The sequence below is a fragment of the Plecotus auritus genome (genome assembly GCF_963455305.1).
Source record: "Plecotus auritus genome assembly, chromosome: X".
In the NCBI taxonomy this organism is placed as follows: domain Eukaryota; kingdom Metazoa; phylum Chordata; class Mammalia; order Chiroptera; family Vespertilionidae; genus Plecotus; species Plecotus auritus.
The window spans coordinates 133,092,680-133,112,222 of record NC_137784.1 but is presented as its reverse complement, the minus strand read 5'-3'; the positions used below and the strand labels follow the sequence as shown (position 1 = coordinate 133,112,222).

General features: G+C 47.0%; 1 pseudogene across 1 annotated transcript; it reads left to right on the top strand.

The window, feature by feature from the left end:
* Positions 1-359: 359 nt before the first annotated feature.
* Positions 360-9,869, top strand: LOC308240323 (synaptophysin-like protein 1; annotated as a pseudogene). The gene is made up of 3 exons: positions 360-537; positions 7,349-8,115; positions 9,859-9,869. The product of its transcript is annotated as a synaptophysin-like protein 1 (transcript).
* Positions 9,870-19,543: the final 9,674 nt, after the last annotated feature.

The window sequence follows — 19,543 nt, the reverse complement described above, 5'->3', positions numbered from 1 at the left end:
GAACAACGTCCCCTTACCCATTCCGAGGTCTCACACTCAGTTCCTTACCCCGATGTTCTGCCCGGTTTCTGACTTGTCATATTTCACTTTGTTCAGTAAGGAGTTCAGAGAGGGGTCCTGAGTTTATCCAAGAACCCCAAGAACCGACTAAGAGCCCGAGGTGGCAGTTGGGTTAGGTGGGAGAGAGAGGGGAGCGAATATGAGGGGGGGTGCACCGGGCTGCGGGGTTTAAATCTCCTGCATCCCGCAGCAGCCAGAGCCCAACACCTCTGTGCAGCGGTGCGGGTGTGTGTGTCGAGGAGGGCGGGCAACGGGCTGCGGGGAGCCACCGAAATAAAAAGAAAAAAAAGAACACAGAGATGGGCCAGCAGAGCCTACCCTTCCAGATCTACTCCCCTGAGATCGCCGAGGCCATCATGCTACCCTGCCGCTTCCTGTCTGCCCACCAGCAGTGGCTCGATCCTCCAGATACACGCTGGCAGTACCTGCTGATGGCCCAGAGACCATCGCCTTCCAGGAAATCAAGCAGCTCTTCCTGTAGTTCCACTTGAAGTTGGAGAAGCCACCCACTGCATTGCCTTCTGGGGTGAAGCAGCTGCCACCCCCACTGTTGAATGGTTGGCCCCCAAGGTGGCACAAATACTTGAGTCTTTGTATCCACCCCTGGCAGGAGGCCTGCCTCTGTCCCTGATTCCACCCAGTGGGCCTGCACCCTCAGAGCCCATGAGCCCTCTCCAGCTGCCCCCCTCCAACTCTTGGGGTCCACCGGCTAGCACCTGTGGTCCACCCACCATCTGGGGTCCATCTGCATGCTCCTGAGGTCCATGCTCCTCTGTTTGCTGGAGTCCACCCCCAGGTCCCAGGGGTCTGCCCTATAGCCCCTGGGACCCACCCCCAGCCTCCTTAGGTTCACCCCTCCAATGCTGAGGTCCATCCCCACTCCTTGCCCTGATGGAGAGGCCCCCTCCCCTGCCCTCTGAGGGCTGGGGGAACATTCCACCCACTCTCCTGGCCAAGTGAAAAGTCAGCCCCTCTGTATTTCTGCTTCCCTGTTTTCCCGTCTTCCCTGCCTGTTACCCCCACCCCCCGCCCCACCCCAATAGAAGTTTGCTGATTTTTACAGGGCTGTGCCCTGTCCCCAGACCTCACTTAAAGAGTCTCCTGGGGAAACAAATTTAAAAAAAAAGGTAAGCCCTAGCTGGTTTGACTCTGTGCTTAGAGTCGGCCCATGGACCTAAGGGTCTTGGGTTTGATTCCTGGTTAAGGGCAAGTACCTTGGTTGCAGATTCCCCAGTCCCAGTAGGGGTGTGTGTGGGAGGCAACCAGTCTATGTGTGACTCTCTCACATTAATGTTTCTCTCTCTTGCAACCTCCTCCCTCCCTTCCACTCTTTCTAGAAATCAATGGAAAAAATATCCTCAGGTGAGGATTAAGAAAGAAAAAAAAAAGGTAATGTTCTTATGTTCAATGCAGTATTTTCAGGAGAAATTAATGGCAAACTTGCAAAAACATACTTCTAACTAATAATCTTACACTTATTTATATGATCACTATTCATTTAATGTATAAATACAAGTATAAAACTACAACACATATTCCAAAATGTTGACACTACTTAGTGCTGAATGTCAGGACACAATTGATTTTTTATTTCCTTCCACTGCTTCAATTGCTCTGTGCTACTATCTGAATCCCAGAACCTCCCCACCTCTACTACATGAGGACGAAGGCAGCACAATGAGAAGGCATAGTAGCTGAAAAGAAAGTCAGACACAGAACACGAGCTCAGTTTTGTTTTCTGCAGTAGCAAACATTTAATCACCCATTTTCTCAAGCAACAGAGAAACACAACAAATGGGCATAGAGAACCAGATGCCAATATGAGCAAACAACAGAGCCCGGTCAGAGAGTAGCACTACTCCAGGAATCAATCCCCTGGGAAGTGCCTAGTTAGGGTCACGGGGTTGGGTCGCGGCCCTCCTTTCCCTGTTGACTCTCCTTGGAATAAAAGGCCAAATGCACAGGATGTTCTGCAACACCACCAAAAGCTTTTCGAGGAAGGCGCTGACCGAATCACGGAGCAGATCAAAGTCGTCAGCAATCCATTTGCTAAAAGTGAGGGATAAAAATCAAGTTAAAGGTGATGACTCTCTTACACCCAGCACATCACCCCCCTCCCTCCTCCTCCCCCCACCCCCTCCCCGCCAGACCTGACACTGTGTATGCACTACACAGCCCCTCTCTTGCTAAGATCTGCTCTTAGGCCCTGAGCACTTGCCCCCACCCCCATATTGGCTCCTTCTACAACTGACACAGAGAGCACGGTGCCCTTGATTTTGATCTCCCTTTGAACCGCCTGCTGGGGGTTTTGCTCATCTTCGTCGTCCATGGTTATGCGGGCCATCTCCGCCTCCAGCGAGCACCGGAAAGGCACAGTGAGCTTGCTGCAGGAGTCCTGGTTAAGGCGCCATCCGCAGCTGAATTTTCCAGTGCCTCGGGCTTCCTTATACCTCAGAGGCTGGCCTTCACCCCAGGCTTCCGCTCAAGTCGTCCGCCCCCACTCCCATCCCCACCCCAGCTCAGGCCACCCTCAGTTCATCCTGTCCCACCTCCGATACTCCCTCAGGCCTGCTTCGCTTCCCTCCAGCCCCTGCACCTGTCCACTCCCCTCCCACCAGGCTACCCCAGGCCCCCTCCCTGCTCCCATTTTTGTCCCAGGCTGCCCTGTGCCCTGTCCCCAAAAGCCAGCCCTAGCCTTGCGGGATGTCCCTGAGCCGTCCCTTGGCCACTAGGCCTCAGAGCATCATTGGAAAGGATACAAGATCTTTCCCGGTCCTGCAGCCATGGATATTGCATAGCCACCTGGCCCAGAAACATCTGCTGCCTGTACCACAGTGGGAGCATCTATGGCTGCTGCTCCCATGGTTTCCTCGTCTCCAGGGGCACCCAGGGGGGCAAGGCCACCCTGACTGTCGGGGGCACCAGGACCACATTGGCCAGGAGGGCTGCAAGGGTCACTCTGGGTGCCGGAACCACCAGGACTAGTAGGGCCACGAGGACCATACTGGCCTTCCAGATCACTGAGGAGACCATGGCTGGTAGGGTCTCCGGTTCCACTCTGGTCTCCAGGACTACCAGCACGCCCCCCTGCACTAGCCGTACAACCTGCATCTTCTTCGCCTGCGGCCTGCACGGCTGTTTCGCCGTCCATGTTCCCCTCCTCGTCTAACTTCAAGATGGCGGCCCCCTCAGCCCAATTTAAGGAGGGACAGCGGGGTTCTCAGGAAGTCCCACCCTTTCACAGGCCAGGCCACTCAGCGTGTCCAGGGCGCCTGCGCAACAACAGCTTCGCGCGCAATCAAACCCGAGTGCGCCTGCGCAAACAGGATCCCCCGCCCTCCCACTCGTTCGTTTCCTGGCAAGAGAAGCCCGCTATGGGCTGCTGTGCTGAGGCTGCTGGGAACGTGACTGTTTCCCGCTAACTGGCCCCGCCCCAAGCTTCCGGGTGAGCGTCAAAGCCGCTGGCAGCACCGGCCTGGCCACCCTCATGTAACTTGCTGAGCCCTGTCCCCTGTCATTAAGTTCTGGGAGTGACTCGGTGGCGGCGGCGCCTCTGGACTAGTCCTGGCCTGTCTTCTCTCTGGTCTCCACCTGCTGCTGCATCTGAATCTGCAGAGACAGGTGGGGCCCAGCCCTGGGGGAATTCCCAGCAGCAGTCACTCCTCCGTCCCTCTTTATTGCTGAGTGCTATTCCACGCACAAATGTATCATGATCGGTGTAACCATTCACCTCTTGATGGACATTTGGGTTGTTTCCAGATCGGGCTTATTATTAAGAGTCGATACAAAAATATATGTACCAGTCTTTGTGAAGACAAATGGTTTTAATTTTCAGGTAAATAGCAGACGTGGCCTTGCTGCGTCATGCGGTTAAGTGGAAATTTAACTTTATAAGAAACTGAAGAACTGTTTTTTTTTTTCAATATGAAGATGCCAGCTTACATTCCCACCAGCAAATTATGAGCTTTTTGTTTTGACTGTATTCTTTTTTAGACACCCTTATATCTTCCAACTTTATTCTTCTTTTTCAAGGTGGATGTTCCTATTCTGGATTCTTTGCACTTCCACATACATTGTGGAATCAGTTTGTCAATTTCTGCAAAGTCAGGATTTTTATTAGGTTTGCATCAAATTTATAGAATGGTCTGGTGAGAACGTACAATTTAAGAATATTGGGTCTACCAATGCATGAACATGACCTATTTCTCCACTTAGTAGGTTTTCTTTAATTTCTCTTAGCAACAGTTTTCACAGTAAATATTTTGTAATTTTATAAAGTACATCACTAAGTATTTCATGTTTTGGAATGCCATTATAAATGATAGTGATTTTTAAATTTTCACTTTTCTTTTTTGTAGATAGGATTTTCTACATACACAAACATGCCATCTCTGAATAAAGCTACTTCTCTCTTTTTTTTCTCTAATTTGTATGACTTTTATTTCTCTTTCTTTCATAGTGCACTGCCTAGGATTTCCAGGACAATGTTGAACAGAATTCTGTCTTTTACCATTCAGTATCATGTTAGCTGTAGGATTTTTGTAGATTCCCTTGTTCAGATTAAGAAAGTTTCCTTCTGGTTGTATTTTTCTGAGTGTTTTTTAAGAAATCATAAATGGCTGTTGAATATTGTTAAATGCTTTTCCTGCATCTATCAAAATGGCTGTATTTTGCCCTTTATTTGCTGAATATGATCAAAGACACTGGTTCATTTTTTAATTTCAGGCCAATATTTTATTCTTGAGTTAAATCTCACTTGATCGTGATGTATCATCCTCTTTATGGTTTGCTAGATTAAGTTTGCTGATATTTAATTAAGTTTTGTGTGTGTAACTTCATGAAGGATATTGGTTTGTGGTTTTCTTTCCTTGTAATGTCTTCGTCAGGTTTGGGTACGATGTAATACTGGCCTCATAAAATGATTTGAGGCCAGTATTACATCATTGCATTTGGCCTCCTCTACTTTCTGAAAAATTTTGTATAGAATTGATAATATTTCTTTAAGTATTTCATAGTATTCAGTAATAAAGCCATGTGAGCCTGGGGTTTTCTGTTCTATTTCTTTGATAGATTTAGGGGATATTCAGGTTTTCTAATTTTTCTTGAGTCAGTTTTGGTAAGTTGGGTCATTTAAATGAGTTTGTCCATTTCATCTAAATTGGCAAATTTGTTCACAGATATTTTTCCTCATATTGTCTGGGTACTTTTGATCAGTTTTATTGGTATTTAAAAAGCTTTAAGTTTCAAGTATTTTCTCTATCATTTGTTCATTTTACATTTTATTCATATTTGCTTTTCATTATTTCTTTCCTACTACATATTTAGATTTTAATTTGCAAGTGATAACAAAAGCGATAAAAATAAAAAATACTCACCCTGGCTAGAGCCAAAGGGAGAATTTCTGGGTCTATGTAACTGAAAGGTTAGGGTGTATTTCCTGGCTGGATCCAAGATTTGGTTCTCTGAGATTTGCCTTTCTTGCCCCAGCTTCCCTTCTGTTCGGTGCCTGCCTGTACCCCTGCAGCCCCCCCAAAGCCTAACTGGTTAGATGGGATCAGCGAGGCTGCAGGAAAGCAGACCTCTGGTTTGCCAGGGCATGGGGATGGGCACATCTATGTGGAAATAAGGACACTGGTAGCAGGGGAGGGGGGATGGATGTTGGGTGGCAAAACCAACAGATGTCTTCCACAGTGGTGCACACATCATCAAATTTAAAACCCATTTCCAATGTTTTAAAAGAACCATACTAGGAAAGATGACTTCTTAGTCTAATAAAGCCAAACTGTTTCCAAGTAACTTAACAGAATCCCAGAACAAAACTCAAGAGTATATTTGGGAACATAGATACCATCCTGGGTAAAATGTCATAATATCTGGCATCCAATCTACAATTACCACGTATGCAAAGAAGCAGGGAAATTCAACCCCATTGTTAGAAGCCAGTCACAAAGAGCATCCAGATTGGAAAGGAGACATCCAACTGCCTTATCCGCAGACAACCTGATCACCTATGATGACAATCTGATGTAATACACAGAAGAGCTAGTAAAACTACACCGAGTGGCCAGATTATTATGATCTCTGAACACATAATAATCTGGTCATTCAGTGTGTGTGTGTGTGTGTGTGTGTGTGTGTGTGTGTGTGTGTGTATTAGAGGCGTGCATGGATGGGGTCCCGCCAGTATGGCCAGGGGGAGGGGACATGGGCGGTTGGGCGGCCTGCCTGCTGGTCGAACTCCTGGTCGAGGGGACAATTTGCATATTAGCCTTTTATTGTATAGGATATACACTGAGTGGCCAGATTATTATGCGTTCAGAGATCATAATAACCTGGCCACTCAGTGTATAAGCAAGTTTGGCAGGGTTGCAGGAAAAAAGGTACAACAGAGGACGCTAACTCCTCCCCGAAAAAGCTAAACGAATCCTCTCAACACTTTGCTTCACTGATCTGAAATGTTAGTAAGCCACAAAATTCTCATTCTAGTACTTCTGGGTTGTTTATCTTCTTATGCAAATTAAGGTGCCTATTTTTCTTTTTAATTTTGGCAGGAATCAGAACTACTGGTAAACAAACAAAAAATAGTGAGCAAACTAGAATTCTGGTGGGAGGGCACACTTTCTGGAGAGCAGTTGTGTACTATAGACTAAGAGTCTTAAAAAGTAAATATAAATATATGTTTTTCCTTTATTGATGAAGGTATTACATATGTGTCCTTATCCCCCCATTGCCCCCCCCCCCCCACACTCATGTCCTCACCCCCCTGGTGTCTGTGTCCATTGGTTAGGCTTATATGCATACATACAAGTCCTTTGGTTGATCTCTCCTAAATATACATTTTTAACTCAGTAATTCTACCGTTTGGACTCTATCTTGAGGAAATAACCATTCACACAAAATCATCTAGCACAGTGATCGGCAAACTGCGGCTCGCGAACCACATGCGGCTCGCGAACCTCGGTTTGCCGCTCTGTTGACTAATGAGTTTGCCGACCACTGGGATAGGGGCTTAATCACAAGGAACAACAGCAGCCTGTAATTATTGGAATCGAGAGTCTAGGTCAGTGGTCGGCAAACTCATTAGTGAACAGAGCGGCAAACCGCAGTTTGCAGTTTGCCGACCACTGACCTAGCAGAATTGCATCAAATCATTATTTCTAAGAGGAGGAAAAGGGAAACATGACATGTTCAACAATTACATTATTGTACTTCTGTTATGCCTCCAATGGCACGTATTTAAAGTTTTTCTTAGCGAAAGAAAAAGCTCACTCCTGCCCTTCCTCTCGAGCCTCCCCTCCCCCCCGCCGCCGTCTTGTGGGTCCTCCGCCGCCTCCGCCCGGCCGTCCTGATTGTCTCTCCCTCCTTCCCCCGGCCGTCCTGATTGTCTCTCCCTCCTTCCAGCTCAACCTCAACCCGCTCAAGGAGCCGCTCGGCTTCCTCAGGGTCCTTGAGTGGATTGCTTCTATCTTTGCTTTTGCCACCCGTGGAGGTTTTAAGGGCAAAACAGAAATTCTAGTGAGTTGTCCTCCTAAAGTTCCTGACAATAGAACCATTGCAGCTACTTTCGGTTAGCCGTTCAGGTCGAATGCGGCATCATTTCAGTCTTTTCCAGTAAATGCGTGTGCTATAGGTTGCAACGAGTTTGTCCTTGTTGGAGATGACGCTGCTTCTGCGCAACTCTGTGTTGCGTTTGCATATTTGTCTTCTGCTCTGTGTTGGTTACATAACCCGAAATGGGGATAGTAGAAAACTTCCCATGACGGACCTTGTTATTCTTGTCACATTCTTGTAGCTGGTGAGCACTTAAGCCTGGGCTAAAGCTCTTACAGATATTAAAATAGCTACCGGCCACAGTATTGTCCAGGAACTCGCGCCCTGTCGTTCTCAAGGATTGATGTGTTATTTTGGCTCTCTGACTAGTATGGGATCCCTAAATGTATCTGTGATCTCTGGCTTTCTGAATATGATACTTTGGGGGAGGAAATGCGTGGTTTGTGTCCAAGGAGACCAACTTACACAGTCCATCCAGTAATTCTGCTTCTCATACCCAAGGAGGTATTCCACCTCCTACTAGAATATAATTAAAGGGAGAAGTACACTGTATAAGATATACGTCTATACGGTGATCTGTTGCCAACATCTTGAGAAGCATTATGTGTTTCTAATGAAAGTAATGGCTCGTTCAGTAAATTGGTGGGCTTAAAATTTTGCTGCTTTTTGACAAAAAGCCTGTACCTTTCCTAGAAATTTCAGATGTAAATGTATTCTTACATGTAAATTTGAAAATTCAGGGCCTGTTATGAGATGATACACATTTTTAAATGAACATTAATTTCTTCACTAAGTCTTTTTCCTTCCAGAGTGTTTACACCTTAAGCCTTAACACATTGCGCACCAGTAGTTTTATTGTTAGCTTTACCCAGTGGCCAGATAAGTTTCTATTGAACAAGTACAAAAAAAAAAAAAACTTTCTACGAAGTATCATACTTTAAAAAGATATTAGCTTGTAAGAACATGTCATAAATAGCTTCAAAATGCAATGGGTATTTAATTTTAAAGTGCGCCTTTAACATTATATAAAACACTGTGTAATATGAAAACACGAGAATGCTCGTGATCCGCCCGCAATGTGTTAACATATATCTTCACTCAGAAAAATATTGTCATATCATAATAGGAAGAAAAAGCTATTTGGACGCTATCTTGAGGAAATAACCATTCACACAAAATCATATAGAAGAATTCTATATGTAATTGTAAATGTTCAACAATTTGTACAGATCATATACTGTCATTTTGTACAGATCATATACGTAAGACTTATCTTTGTTTAAGAAAGCCTTGATTACATAAATCATACTTAGAAAAAACACATTTAGTTCAGAATTTATATCTGGACATTGTTTATATGTTATGGGAAATTTTTAATTGAAAAGACTGGGTGTATGTTTTATTTCTGTTTTTCTAAATGACCTGCAGTACTCAATAGGTGTGCTAAAATGTTTCGGGCGTGGGGGTTGAAAATTTCCCATAGATGTATGTTAATTTAGTAATTGTGGCTCATGACATGGAAGCTTCCATTATACTGGTTGTTTAATAGACTTGCTATATAAGCAGAAAGAACATGGTTCAACTAGAGATTTTGATATGTGTGGGCATTACTCTTCCTGATATTTGCTGTCCTTTGTTGCTCATGCCACTTTACTGCAGGCTGAGACCTATTCTCCTTGCAAGTAGAATAAAATAACCTACTTTTTTATTATATATATTTAGAGAGGAAGGGAGAGGGAGAGAGAGATAGAAACAATTATTGATCGGCTGCCTCCTGCACGTCTCCTACTGGAGATCGAGCCCGCAACCCAGGCATGTGCCCTTGACTGGAATCCAACCCGGGACTCCTCAGTCCGCAGACCGACGTTCTACCCACTGAGCCAAACCATATAGAGCTAATCTACTTTTTTTGGCAAACCCTATTCATATGGTTAAAAAAATTGGTTGCCTTTTACTTTTGAAACATTTAATACTTACTCAATGAAGTTGTTCTGTTGAATTTAGCATTGATATTGTGAAAACAAATGCAATTCGGATCTCGTGTTTCTTAAGGGTCATTCTTATTTCACAAACGGGTGATAAAGAAATTATGCATCATAAACAAGGAACCTTTGATTTTTTTTAAACTTGTATTTCTCTGATTGCTATTGAGGTTGGTGATCTTTCTCTGTGTTTAATGGCCACTTAGGTTTCCCCTATTCTGTATCGCCTATTTATCTTCACGGTGTGTGCTTTTTGTGTCTTCAGGTATGTTCTGAATCCAGGGCTTATTCACATTTTGCTTCCTAATCTTGTTGTTGTACAGGCCAGATTTTGTATCCTTACCACTTGATTGTTTATTTGCGAAGCATGCCTTGCTGATGCCTTATTTTTAAAAATATTTTTATTGATTTCAGAAAGGAAGGGAGAGGGAGAGATGGAGACATCAATGATGAGAGAGAATCATTGATTGGCTGCCTCCTGCATGCCCCACACTGGGGATCGAGCACGCAACCCCGGGCATGTGCCCTTGGCCGGAATCAAACCTGGGACCCTTCAGTCTGCAGGCCGACGCTCTATCCACTGAACCAAACTGGCTAGGGCGCTATTGCCTTGTGTTGATTTTATTCATGATAAGAATTATGAGTGTGAGAATATATTTTTTATGCAACCAACTTAATAAAGAGTGCACTGATTGCTATATTACAAAGAAACTTTCATCTTAAAGGCATGAGCAATGCAAAATAAAATTAATTTTTCAAGGCAAGGAATAGACTATCACAGTAGTTTGTGTTTTTTTTAATGTTTGGCAAGGAATAAAAGATAAAAAAATGCTTTGGAAAAAAAAGAAAAAGCTCATGTTTGAAAAGAGTTCAGAAAAAAAATATAATCCTGAACTTGCAAAAATTATATATTGTATGTTATTTTTGTGTATTTAATATATAAATAAAACTATAAAATTAAAAAAAACTCCAAAATAACAGCAGCTGCTAATGCTGAATGGCATGGCACAATTAATTTCCATTTTCTTCCATTTCCTAAATTGTGTTCAACTGACTAGAGTTCCTGAATTCCACACCTCCCCTCCAAACCAGGGACAAAGGCAAGAAAAAGATGGAGGCCCAGTAACTGACAAACTCAGACAAGACTGAAAGTTCAACTTTTATTTTGTGATGTAATAAACACTTTAGAACCCCCTCTCACAGCAACAGGGGAAAAAATGGCGGTTAGCGTATCAAAGGGCCAATATAAGCAAAAAACTAGGCCCCACAATTAAGTGGCAACCCCTGTAGGAATCAGTGCCCCACGTGAAGGGAACACTGGATAGGGAGGGCCTCTAGGTTAGTTTAGGCCCCTTTTTCCCAGCTTAGGGTTTTTGGGGAAAAATGGGAGTGCGATGCGCTGCAGGGTCCGCATCATCATGCAAAATTCATGGAGACAGGTGGAGAGACAAATGAGGAGTTGGACAGGGTCTTCACCAGTCAGCCGGCTAAACGAGAGAAAAAGAAAAAGAAGTTATTTGTCGTAACTCTGCCCCGAGCGCGCTCTGCCCCCTCCGGTGGTGACAAGGCCCAGTTCACGGCGAGGACCTGTTTTGGGGTGTCCAATTCACTATTAGAAGGACCCTCCGGAGAACCACCCTACCCACATGTCCCGCCCCCCCTCCCCCACACACACCCCACTTGGCCCTTTTTAGAACTTACAAAGTTAGAAGATGGTTAGACACGGTCAGCTCCAACTCAACTGCTGATGTATGCGACCGGACAACTGGGGCCAGGAACTGGCGGGCCATCTGCGCCAACAGAGGTGATCGGAAAGACACTATCAAGGAGCTAGAGGAGAGTCAGTTAAGGTACCATCATATTCAGACATTGCTGCTTCCCTTCAGGCCACTCTCACCCGTCTTAACCGCTCACGGCTGTTCCCTCCTTCCTGGTCCCGCAGGCCGCCTCCCCCCACCGTCTCAACTGGCCGCCATTACCCATCCCCTCAGCCACCGGGTCCCCCCCCTCCCCCCCGCCATCTCCCCTCTTCACTCCCTAACCCCAGGCCGACCAGGTCTCCTCCCCGTCCCATTGCCTCTCGCCCGGCCACTCCTCGAAAAGGATACAACTGGAGTCTTCGACGTCGTAGAGGGGCGGTTGAGGGCCCTGGCAGGGCATCGCCTCGCGGCCCCGGCTGCGGGGCTTCCCTGGTAACCGCACCAGCCACCCCGCTGCTGTTCCTTGCCGGGTTCTCCTGGCCTCCAGGGCCACCTGAGCTACCAGGATCACCCGGAGTGACCTGACCTTCAGCATCTTCGGCCACACGGCCTGCATCTTGGTCTTTAGCCTCCATCGTTCCTCAGCTCCTCCCTGCTGAATGGCGACTTCTGAATGCCGGCTTAACCGCTGAGGCGCCAAGATTCTGCCAGGAAGCTCCACCCCTAAGTGAGTGACATCACTGGAGCTCCCCCCCCCCCCCCCCCCCCCGCTCAGGCGCATGCGCAAACAGGCCCTGCCGCCAGAGCCCTGAGCACATGACTATTTCCCCGCCAAAATTGCCCGGCGCAGCCATGCTGGCAGGTGAGGATCAAAGCCTGTGCCGTTTATTCTGCTCATTAGATTTCTTATTCATTATATAGACACAGCCAATAGGGTGGCGAAGGCCTGGGGTGGGGTGGGAACCAGATGGAGGGGGGCAATAGGGGGGGAAAAGAGGGACATCGGTAAAACTCTCAACAATGAAGATTAAAAAAAAAAAAAAGCCTGGGCCAGTCCCCCGGGAGTCTCGCCTGGGCCCTGCCCGCGTGTACCCCCAGCTCAGACCCTGGAGGAGCCAGGATGGATGGGCCTTGCTCCTGCAGCACCATTGCTCACCCTGGGCACTGTCACTTAGTGCTGCCCGCCAGCCTGGGGGAGGGGAGCTGCCAGCCCCACTGCCTCTGCCTGTCACGCACACTGCCCCGTCTCAGACCTCAGGCTCGGGCGGGCTGGGTCCCGCTGCTCAGGGGGGACCAGTTGGATACAAGGGCAGCAGGAGAGGGAGCACCACCCCTGGGTCAACTCCCCGCACCTCTGCCCTCTGCTGGCTCAGCCCTCATGGGGCTCGCCCTCACTTAGAAGCAAAGTCTTGCCATTCTGGACATGGGTTAGGGGGAGGCTAGAGATGTCAGAGGTGCCAGGAGCCCTCAACTGGTGGGTGACCCTGTGTCTGCTGGTTTGCTAGGTGCTGGTTTACTTCTATGTCTGTGTGGGAACCATGCCAGAGACACCTGGACACCTGATAGTCAAGGCCAGTGAAGCACAGAGGCCTTGTTAATACACCGGATGTCCAAGGCCACCCAGAACATGGGAATCTTAATCAGGCTGACATACCATAAGCAGGTGCAAGGACACACGGTATGCTGTGCCCTTCTGTAACCCAAATGATTGATGTCATTGTTGGCAACTAGCCTTCTTTGTCTCTGGAGTAATATACATTACTGCCCAGCTAGTCTGCTAGAGAGAGTGGGCTGGGGGGTGGGGGAAGGCTAGAGAGCTCAGACGGAGCTGAGAGCTGATACTGCTACAATGTAAGGCTAAGAGCTCATAGAGAGCTCAGCTATAGCTACCATGTTAACTGGCCAGTGTGCTGGGAGAGAAGCTTGGAGGTAGTTACTATGTGAGGCTACAGAGACCAGCCAGTGTGCTGGGCAGGAGAGACAGGAGAAGCTGCAGAGCCAGAGAGCTCAGATACCGCTATGATGGAAGGCGGTGAGTTTATTTATTTATTTTTTATAGCAAAGGTGGAAATTTATTGAAGAACAAGTACATACTCCCACGTGGGGAAGGGGAAAGGATCTCACAGCACCGACTCCCACATGGGGAGGGGGAAACAGTCTCTAAGGCAGTGAGATTAGAGCAGGGGTGGGCAAACTTTTTGACTCGAGGGCCACAATGGGTTCTTAAACTGGACCGGAGGGCCGGAACAAAAGCATGGATGGAGTGTTTGTGTGAACTAATACAAATTCAAAGTAAAGGAGCAGAGGGGAGAGCAAGAGAACCAGATAGAACAGCCGGATCTGGCCCGCGGGCTTTAGTTTTCCCAAGGCTGGATTAGAGGGAGCATGCAGTGGCTCAGATAATAGCTGTGGGTACAGAGACTAATGCTGCTTTGTGGGGAAGATGTATGTTAACCAGCTGGTGTCCGGCTGCCTGCCTAGAAAGGACTTGCTGTGAAGGACTGTGTTGTCTGATGGCTATATTGCCACTGGCTTCTGCAATAAAGACTCATTCTTGTACACCCACAAGCTCTCATGGCTTGTCCGTCTAAGACCCGGCATCCTAGGAGGTCCAGCCCCAGGCAGGGGGGCTCGGACCCAATACCTGTAACTAGTGAGCATAGGATAAAGGAGGAACTTGGACTAAGTTCCCAACAGTTAGTACAGTGGGCAGGGTTCGAGCAGGAACCAGCCCTGGCATAGTCAGGAAGAATTGAGAGCAATACATGGACCCAGAGCGACTCAGAGAAGCTGCAAATAGCTGTGACCTGACAGTCTGGAAGGGGTTCAACTCAAAAGGAAGGGCACAGCGAGAGGTGGGCCGTGCTAGGGGTGATGGTAGGGCAGGTGGCAGCAATGCCTGGACACGTGTTTCTGTGCCCACGCTGCCGCTCTGCCCACAATTGTGGGAGTGGGTAGATGTGTTCTATCCCAGGGATGGGGGCTGCTCACCTGGCTGGCTCACCTGCAGGCATGTGAGGTGGGCGCCAGCCCGGGAAGGGATCAGGGAATGGGTGCCCACCTGTGAGCTTAAGGCTGATGCACTTTCCACATGTCAAGGCTTCCATGTAGCAGCTTTACTGAACCCACGTCTGTGTCACATCTAATCCCAGGACAGCTGCGTGGATTCTGAAGTGACTTTTTCCACACCCCGAGACCAGGTGGAGGGGTGGTGCAGGGTGGGGGATCAGAGGTGACATCCCATTCTCCTAAAAAAAAACAAACAAAAAAAAAACCCAAGCATGGATACGTAACAATAGAAAGGCCATTTCCCAAAGCCGGCACCTGCTCCACCTCTGCTTGTCTTTGTGGGATGGAAGAGTGGGAAGGGACGGAGGGTACAGGAAAGGCCTCCCCACACCCAGCTGCTTCCATGGGCAAGTATTTGTTCTGGGGGCTCTGCACCCCACACTGTTCTGGGAACTGGGAATAATACAGCACGGAGGAACCCTTCAGAAAGCCTTTTCCCAGGGAGCTGACTTCCTTGGGGAGAAAGGATCCCAGAATCCCAGAGAGGAACACAGCAAGCCGGGCAGGTGGGTGAAGGGATTCAAGAGAAAACACAGGAAGTAGTTGTTAGCAGCTCAAAGCCACAGACTCCAGGAAGGACTGGATGTGGAGGGTGAACATGTGTGGGCACAAGGAGGACCCCCAGGGACTGGCATAACTGGGTCAGGCTGACATGGGGCCAAGGAGGGAAAAGCAGCCTGGACAGGTGACACATGACGGGCTCTGCTTTGACCGGCTAATGAGCTCCTTCCTGTGTTGTCTACTTATCTCTGGAGTCTTCCTGCTCACCGTCACCTGCAGGCTGCCTCTTCCTGCTGAGACTCTGCGCCCCTGACCCCTCATGCCTGCTGACGTCACACTGATGCAGCCAAGACTCACGGGATAAATCCTTTGAGGGACACCTCTGAGGTGCAAGTGACTGTTCAATGAATGAAATAGATGGGCCAAATGAGCACTGAGGTCATAAGCTGTTGTTACATATCTCACTGAGACACGGGGGTAAGTGTGTGAAGGAATGCATTCACATTTATACTATTCATTTGTATAGGATATGAATGTTTTATAATGAGTAGGCATTTATGTGTTATACACACAATAAAATCAAAGTGTAAATACCAGAAGAACATATAGATGAACTTTGATTTTTGGACAGGGAAAGGCTTTCCTAAGCCGAATGGAATAATAATAATCAGTAACGTGACCCTGGCCGGGTGGCTCAGGTGTTTGGAGCGTCATCCTGTAGATCAAAAGGTTGCGGGTTCAATTCCCTGTGTGGGCACATCCTAGGTGGAGGGTTCGTTTCCCATCCAGGCTCGTCAGAAGGCAACTGATCTTTGTTTTTATCTCTCATTGATGTTTCTCTCTCTCTTGTTCACTTCCTCTCCCTCTAGAAATTAATAAGAACAACCGTGAAATGAGAATTTTTTTAAAAAATAAGCAATTACATGCTTTGAGTGATTACCTTGTTCCACTCACTGTTCTAAATAGTAAACATGAATGACCTCATTTCTTCTTGAAATACACCAACATTTTCATTGTGGTTATCTTTAGTGGTAGATGATGGGTAATTATTTTCTTTTCCAAACATGCCCATATTTTGCTCTTTTTGACAATGAGCATGGATTACATGTGTAACAGAAAAAAATTAAGAAAGCTACTCAGCAATTGTGGTTCAGAAAAACTTCTAATTAGGTCCCAAGTGACCAACTTTGCTGAAGTTTGAATTATCCTTGTCTATTCATTGGGGGCCCATCTTTCCTTTGAAAGTGCTTGTACTTTGCCCTTCTCTTGATGCAGGTAGGAGGACTGTGATGAAGTCCCTGAAGTCACGGAGCCTGGGGACCCAGCCTAATGACTGTGGGGCCCGTGTGGCACAGCCCTGCTGTCCTCATGACTTTGAGCTGCTTCCCAAGAGCAATCCTTTCTAAACTCCACATATAATCCCCATGCGACATGGACAGTTATTCCTCTAGAGGCAACTGCAAGTTTGCTGTCATCAGCATTTCATCAGGATGACACAAGATAATATTTTGCTCTTCTAATCCTTCCAAGTACTCCAGTACACGTGTACCTGTGTGCATGAGCAAGAAGCACATGCACACGCAGCTACACACTCAGGAGGCGCTCAGCACATCACAGCCTCTTCTGTCCACTGAGCCAGTTCTACCATAAAACCTCTGTCTGCACAGCGGTTAAGGGTTTTGCATTTAGGAATCAAAGGAGACTTGTTCGGAATGGACTAAATATATTTAAAAACACACTGGGGATAATATGTAATGACTAAGCCTAAGAGGTGTCAAGGCCAGGGAGTATAAATTCAAGGAAAGTGATGGTTAAATCAACAAGGATCTTTGTACCAGTTACAAGATACACCCACACCTTTCCCGTTGAGTATCTTCAAATCAGCATAGCCACCTGAACTTGCATGTCCTGATGGCACCTGGACCCCAACTAGCCCCCAAATGACCTCCTATTTTCCCTACCTCCAAATGTTTCCCTCTCTTTTTTTACTCTCTTAGTCACAGTTATTTTCACAACCTCCCAGTCGCTCATCTAACCTCCCTTCTTTTTTTTTTTTAAATATATTTTATTGATATTTTACAGAGAGGAAGGGAGAGGGATAGAGAGCTAGAAACATCGATGAGAGAGAAACATCGATCAGCTGCCTCCTGCACACCTCCCACTGGAGATGTGCCCGCAACCAAGGTACATGCCCTTGACCGGAATCGAACCCGGGACCCTTCAGTCCACAGGCTGACGCTCTATCCGCTGAGCCAAACCGGTTTTGGCCTAACCTCCTTTCTAAGCAAACCCTAAATGTGTCCTAGCTACCCTCCCTAGCCCACCTAAGTCCAGGATGGCATCATCTCTTACCCTACAGATTTGTAAACACTAATATAAATGGAGCCACCTTGTTTATTTTTAAAAAAATATTTTTATTGATTTCAGAGAGGAAAGGAGAGGGAGAGAGAGAGAGAGATAGAAACATCAGTGATGAGAGAGTATCATTGATTGGCTGCCTCATACACACCCCACACTGGGGATCCAGCCCACAACCCAGGCATGTGTCCTGACCAGGAATCGAACCATGACCTCCTGGTTCATAGGTCCTCGCTCAATCTCTGAACCATGCCAGCTGGATTAAATGCAGCCACTTTAAAATGCAGCTGGAGCTACAATGCCAGAGGGCTGTCTTGTATGTCTTTTGCCTGGAATCTTTGGGAAGTTAAAGCAGGGCAAAATAACATTGGGACTGGGCCTAGGGCACCCTTGTGTCCCAAGGAGCTGTTTACAAACAAGACAAAGCAGATATTATGATTACTGGACTGAAAATTAAAAACACTGTTTAGCATAAACATCACTATATTATGCTATCTGTACCAGTAGAAATTCCTTCCTTCTTTGGATGTAACTGCCCCCCTTATCTTTCTCATAAGTGCCCATTTCCTCTGTCTCCTCATCGGAACTCTACTTGGGCTTCTGAATTAATAATTCCCTAATGGCTATTCTTATTGGTTCCAATAAATTCTTATTGGTCATACTCTGGAAGCCTTCTTATTTGTAGGTTAACAGACTCTTAGGGCCCCTTCCCTCTGAAAAAAACCCCTTCCAAGTACACGTGTGCATGAGTAACAAGCACACACTCAGCAGGCGCTCAGCACAGCACAGCCTCTTGTCTCCATAGCACCAGGTCTAGCGTAAACCCCTCTGGTTGAACAGCCATTAAGGTCTTCGCATTTCTGAATCAAACTGCCTTGCATGCCTTAATGCTGGGTATGGTAGTGGGTTATCTTTACTTCCCTTCTGAACCCCCACACTCACCCTCACAAAGGGTTTAAGGCCTTCACATTTCTGAATCAAACAAGACTTGCTTGGAATGTAGTAAATACACTGAGTGGCCAGATTTTTATGATCTCTGAACGCATAATAATCTGGCCACTCAGTGTGTGTGTGTGTGTGTGTGTGTGTGTGTGTGTGTGTGTGTGTGTATTTTAGAGGCCCCGGTGCATGAATTCGTGCTTGGGTGGGGTCCAGCTAGCCTGGCCAGGGGGAGGGGACATGGGCGGTTGGCCGGCCTGCCTGCTGGCCGAACTCCTAGTTGAGGGGACAATTTGCATATTAACCTTTTATTATATAGAATATACACTGAGTGGCCAGATTTATTATGCATTCAGGGATCATAATAATCTGGCCACTCAGTGTATATCTCAAAACATATTAGGCACAAATAGGTAATGATTAAGTCCAAGAGGTGTCAGGGCCAGGGAGTATACATTCAAGGAAGGTGATTGTCAAATCAGCAAGGATCTTTTTACTAGTTGCAAGATATTCAACACCTTTCCTGTTGAGTATCTTCAAATCAGCATAGCCACCGAACTTGCATGTCCTGAAGGCACCTGGATCCCAACTAGCCCCCAAATGACCTCCTGGGCATATGGCTGATCCCATGCCTTTTCTTGCTCCACCTGAAAGGGGGGCAGACACTATGCTGTCAGACCTATACCACACTAGCTGGGAGTGACGGGACCCCCTAACTTTACCCCTCCCCCAATGTTACATGTGTCTGTGTACATGTGAGTGTATGTTGTGTCAGGGACACTCACACTAGACTTATCTTAAGTGGGAACTGTACCAAGGCAAGTCATCAAAAAGGGGTGAGGGCCCGGCCAGCATGGCTCAGTGGTTGGGTGTTGACCTATGAACCAGGAGGTCACTGTTCCATTCCCGGTCAGGGCACATGCCTAGGTTGCAGGCTCAGTCCCCAATGTGGGGCATGTGGGAGGCAGCGGGTCAATGACTCTTTCTTATCATTGATGATTCTCTCTCTCTCTCCCTCTCCCTTCCTCTCTGAAATCAATAAAGATATACACTGAGTGCACTTGCTCTTTAATCAGACCTTGGTCTCTCTCAGCCAAGTCTCATCAAAATCTATTTTCTCAGCCTAGAACCGTGGTCGGCAAACTGCGGCTTGCAAGCCACATGCGGCTTTTTGGCCCCTTGAGTGTGGCTCTTCCACAAAATACCACGGCCTGGGCGAGTCTATTTTGAAGAAGTGGCGTTAGAAGAAGTTTAAGTTTTAAAAATTTGTCTCTCAAAAGAAATTTCAATCGTTGTACTGTTGTTATTTGGCTCTGTTGACTAATGAGTTTGCCGACCACTGGTCTAAAACATTCCCGGCCTGCCCCTGCTCCCCTCTTTTTT